General features: G+C 40.7%; 1 protein-coding gene across 1 annotated transcript in view; it reads left to right on the plus strand.

Moving 5' to 3' along the window:
- Positions 1-4940: 4940 nt before the first annotated feature.
- The window catches only part of LOC123500078 (ectoine dioxygenase-like), a 21766-nt gene continuing 21706 nt past the window's right edge, over positions 4941-5000 (plus strand). The window contains 1 exon segment of the mRNA XM_045248721.1: positions 4941-5000. This exon segment is cut by the window's right edge and continues 180 nt beyond it. The gene's annotated coding sequence lies outside the window, so the exon portion shown is untranslated.

Below are 5000 nucleotides of genomic sequence, written 5' to 3' on the forward strand. Positions count from 1 at the left end.
TGGAGGGCAAAGTTTATGAAATGGAAAAAAAAATTATGATGAAAATAATTCCAGATTATTTAGATGATGATGATGATATATATATATATATATATATATATATATATATATATATATATATATATATATATATATATATATATATATATATATATATATATATATAGAGAGAGAGAGAGAGAGAGAGAGAGAGAGAGAGAGAGAGATTCAGGAAAGTTAGGAAGGGGATAAGAAATATAGTAGTTGATAGATGGATAGGTAGATGAAAGGCGAAAGGAGAGAGGGAAGGAGGAAGAGGAAGGAATAAAGAGGGAAGGTGATTGACATGAGGATAAAGGAGGAGAAAGAAGGAAATGAATCAGTGCATTTCATTCTTTTTTCTTTTTCTTCTATTACTAATTAGTTCGCATTACAAAGGCTTCAGAAAATTGTTCTCATTATTATTTTTTTTTCTGTTCCATGAAAAGTAATGGAAGTGCATTTTGTTCTTTCATTTATTTCACTTCCTTTGTCAACCTACACACACACACACACACACACACACACACACACACACACACACACACACACACACACACACATAGAACTAAGTCATAAGTTTATATGTTTATCTAATTTTATCGATTATTTCGTCATTTCCTTCCTTTTCTTCATAATTCCAAAATCATTATCTTTATCTCTTCTACTTTAGTCTGCTTCCTTCCCTCTTTCCCTCTTTCCTTCCCTCCCTCTCTTCCCTTCTTCCTTTCTCACTCTTTTCCTTCTCTTCATCTCATATTTACCCTTCTCCTCCCTCCTCTCCTCCCTCCATTCTCTCTTTACTTCACTCACATCAGTTATTCCCTCCCGCAACGCCGTCCCTTTCTCACATTCCTTCCTCCCTCCTAACGAACACATACATAAGCTATTCAGTATTTTCATTGCTAGTTTTCTCTTCCTTTCCTTCCTTCCTTTATCCTCTTCCTCCTCCTCCTCCTCCTCCTCCTCCTCCTCCTCTTCCTCTTCATTTTTGAGTTCCAAATCATCATAGAATACCTATTGAAGAGGACTGTTAGAGACAAATGCCTTCTGGGAGTGATAAATCTCTCTCTCTCTCTCTCTCTCTCTCTCTCTCTCTCTCTCTCTCTCTCTCTCTCTCTCTCTCTCTCTCTCAAGCTTCTTTACTTATGAATCCAAAGTACTCGTTAAGTTTTGATTAAATTTAGATTCCACGAGTTAGTTTACCTCACATTTTATTAGAGCCAGCTAGCCAGCGAGCCAGTCAGCTAGCCAGCCAGCCAGCCAGCCAACCAGCCAGCCACCCAGCCAGCGTGCCTCAAAGTGATTCTATGCCCCCGCCCTGTTCATCCATACTAATCTCCCTCTTTCTTCTTTTCCTAAGCTCCTTCTTCCCCTATCCCTTCCCCCCTCCCATTACCCTTCCTTCTCCTATTTTTCCTCTGATCTGTATCCCTTTTCTTCCCTTACCTTCTCCAGCCTCAACCTTTCTTTCCGTCTTTTATCTGTTCATTTGATTCATCTCATCTTTTTATTCTTTCACTTGTTAATTTGTGTGTTTTCTTTTATCTGTTTGCCGCCAGCACAAAAACAAAACTTTGCCCCTACCAGCTTTAGCTTCTTTGTTTTCTGCTTCCCAAGATCTCCCTCCTTCCGTCTTTTTTTTTTTTTTTTCTTCTTTGTATTTTCTTCCCCAGATCTATCTTTACCTTGTTTCGTTTCTCCCTCTGCCAAATCCACTTATCTTTCCTCCCCGCCTTCCCTCCCTACCACCTCTTCCTATCATCACAACCTACACTACTACAATTTCCACTCTAATTGGTGTAGTAGATAGAGTTCCTGAAATAATTGAGTTATTTACATGAAACTCTACATTACATTCTCTCTCCCACACCAACATCTTTTTTTGGTACGTGAAGCTTATTCATTTTTACTTTTTTTGTTGTTTTTTCGTGTTGAGAAGGTTAACACAAGCGAGTCACAGTCGAGCTTCTATTTATTCAATTGTTCATTTATTTAGTCATTTATTTATGAGTCTACTTCACTTATTCATTAGTTTGTATTGTTCTATTTACTGCCGCGGGTGCTACGCGTATATCGGGACCTTGCATGTTCTGTTCTGTTCTGTTCTGTTCTGTTCTCTCTCTCTCTCTCTCTCTCTCTCTCTCTCTCTTCTATTTTTCATCCTTGTTTATGTTCGTGTTAATATTCTATACTTATTCATTGCAGCTACATATTATTTTATTTATATTTACTAGTTTCGACTTCTGTACTTAGTTTTATTTATTTACTTACCTCTAATTAAATGTTACTCGTTTCTTGATTATATATATATATATATATATATATATATATATATATATATATATATATATATATATATATTGTTTCATTGATATCGTTATTTATTTATCAATCAATCGCTCTATTGTATCTATGAATGCACGTATTTCTTTTCCCTCATTTAATCCTTCTACCTAATCATCTTTTTTTTTTCTATCTTTCTTTGACGTCTTTTTTTTTTTATTTATACCATGTGGGCTTTTCACGGGAATTTATGGGCTAAAGGGGATACTTTTTGGGGTACCTCTATCTCAAAGCCCACCCGCTAGGAAACCGTTGCCCCGAGTGAGGAAGCCCAACCTACACTCGGACCGTGGACAGGATTCGAACCCGTGCGCTTGGAGACCCCTCGGACCCCAAAGAACGCATGGTTCCACTGTACCACGGCGGCCTCTCTCTCTCTCTCTCTCTCTCTCTCTCTCTCTCTCTCTCTCTCTCTCTCTCTCTCTCTCTCTCTATCTATCTATCTATCTATCTATCTATCTATCTATCTATCTTTCTATTTATCTATTTATCTATCTATCTATCTACCTATCTATATCTCTCTCTCATGTGACTTAAAAATTTACCAATATACTACTTGGTCTATTAATTTTATTCTCCCCAGTGACCGGCGGTGGCGGTGGCGGTGGCGGTGCCGGTGGCGGCGGTGGTGGTGGTGGTGGTGTGTGATTCATGGCCTACGGTTCGTCTAATAAAGTTACTGGACGTGTCTTATTTTATTTCTTATCTCCCTTTTTTTCTGTACATATATCAAGCTGGGTCTCCTTGTCCACCTTCACAGTTCAGTGGCGATTACTTTCCCTTCTTATAATCCCAGCGCGGCAACGGGCCAACTATACTTCCTCCTTCCATAACTCTTCCCCCAATTAACTTTTTTTTTCCAATCTTCTCTTACTCCTCCTCTTTTTGGGGGGCCCTCCTCCTCCTCCTCCTCCTCCTCCAACCTCGACTCGCGACCCCCAGGAAAGTTTTCGCATCATGTAATTCAAAGTCCAGATGATTATTTTTCTTACCTCCATGCACCACTTTCTCTTCCTCCAGTTTTTCTCCTTTTTTTTATTTCACCGCTCGTTTTGCCTTCTTCCTGCACGCCCGGCACGTCCTATCATCTCTCTCTCTCTCTCTCTCTCTCTCTCTCTCTCTCTGCTGCTCCTGTCTGTGAAACTCCTAAAATTTGCGAAAAGAAATAAATACAGTGGGGAAAAGTCCTTAATTATCATGCGACACCACGACCGCCCTGTGAGAGTTTGGATGTGTCAGTATCATGTTAACCAGAGAGAGAGAGAGAGAGAGAGAGACAGAGAGTCACGATGTGTTACTATTTTGTCAATATCATCGTCTGTGTGTGTGTGTGTGTAATTCACTGCTTGATCTGCTGCAGTCTCTGACGAGACAGCCAGACGTTACCCTACGGAACGAGCTCAGAGCTCATTATTTCCGATCTTCGGATAGGTCTGAGACCAGGCACACACCACACACCGGGACAACAAGGTCACAACTCCTCGATTTACATCCCGTACCTACTCACTGCTAGGTGAACAGGGGCTACACGTGAAAGGAGACACACCCAAATATCTCCACCCGACCGGGGAATCGAACTCCGGTCCTCTGGCTTGTAAAGCCAGCGCTCTAACCACTGAGCTACCGGGCCGTGTGTTTATTTATCAATCAATCGCTCTATTGTATCTATGAATGCACGTATCTCTTTCCCCTCATTTAATCCTTCTACCTAATCATCTTTTTTTTCTTTCTTTGATGTCTTTTTTTTTTTGTTTATTTATACCATGTGGGCTTTTCACGGGAATTTATGGGCTAAAGGGGATACTTTTTGGGGTACCTCCTATCTCAAAGCCCACCCGTGTGTGTGTGTGTGTGTGTGTGTGTGTGTGTGTGTGTGTGTGTGTGTGTGTGTGTGTGTGTGTGTGTGTGTCACCATTCTCAGTCCTCTTAATTCTCTCTCTCTCTCTCTCTCTCTCTCTCTCTCTCTCTCTCTCTCTCTCTCTCTCTTTACCCGCTTTCATTCTATACCGAATTTCTCTTTTTTCCCTCCAAACTTCCCTCTTTCCTCTCAGTCCTAGTCCTCCTCGTCGTCGTCCTCCTCCTCCTCCTCCTCCTCCTCCTTCCCCTCGCATCTTCATCTTCATTCCTCTCCCACTGAGCATCTATATGTTACCTTGGTATAGATTTATGCGCGCATACACATATCGATTTTGTTATATATTTCTAGAGGAAGAGGAAGAGAAGGAGGAGGAGGAGAGATGGTGATCCGAGGAAAAAGAGAAGCTAATAAGACAATAGAAAATTATAGAGACGACGACGACAAGGAAGAACAACAACAACAACAACAACAAAAAGAAGAACAAGAAGAAGAAGAAGGAAGAAGAAGAAGAGGAAGAAGAAAAGAAGAAGGAAGAAGAAGAAGAAATGACTAACCACTTCCAACATATATCAACATAGGAATAACACACACACACACACACACACACACACACACACACACACACGGAGAGACACGTCAGTAGCGAAGAATTGGCAACACAAATAACAAACTGGTAACTCTTCTAGCGATAGTGTATGAAGTGGTTGACTGGTTGTACGTATGTATGTAGTAGCGGTGGTGGTGGTGGAGGTGGCGGCAGTGGTTTCACAATATATTG

This window comes from Portunus trituberculatus, chromosome 50 (genome assembly GCF_017591435.1).
Source record: "Portunus trituberculatus isolate SZX2019 chromosome 50, ASM1759143v1, whole genome shotgun sequence".
Classification (NCBI taxonomy): Eukaryota; Metazoa; Arthropoda; class Malacostraca; order Decapoda; family Portunidae; genus Portunus; species Portunus trituberculatus.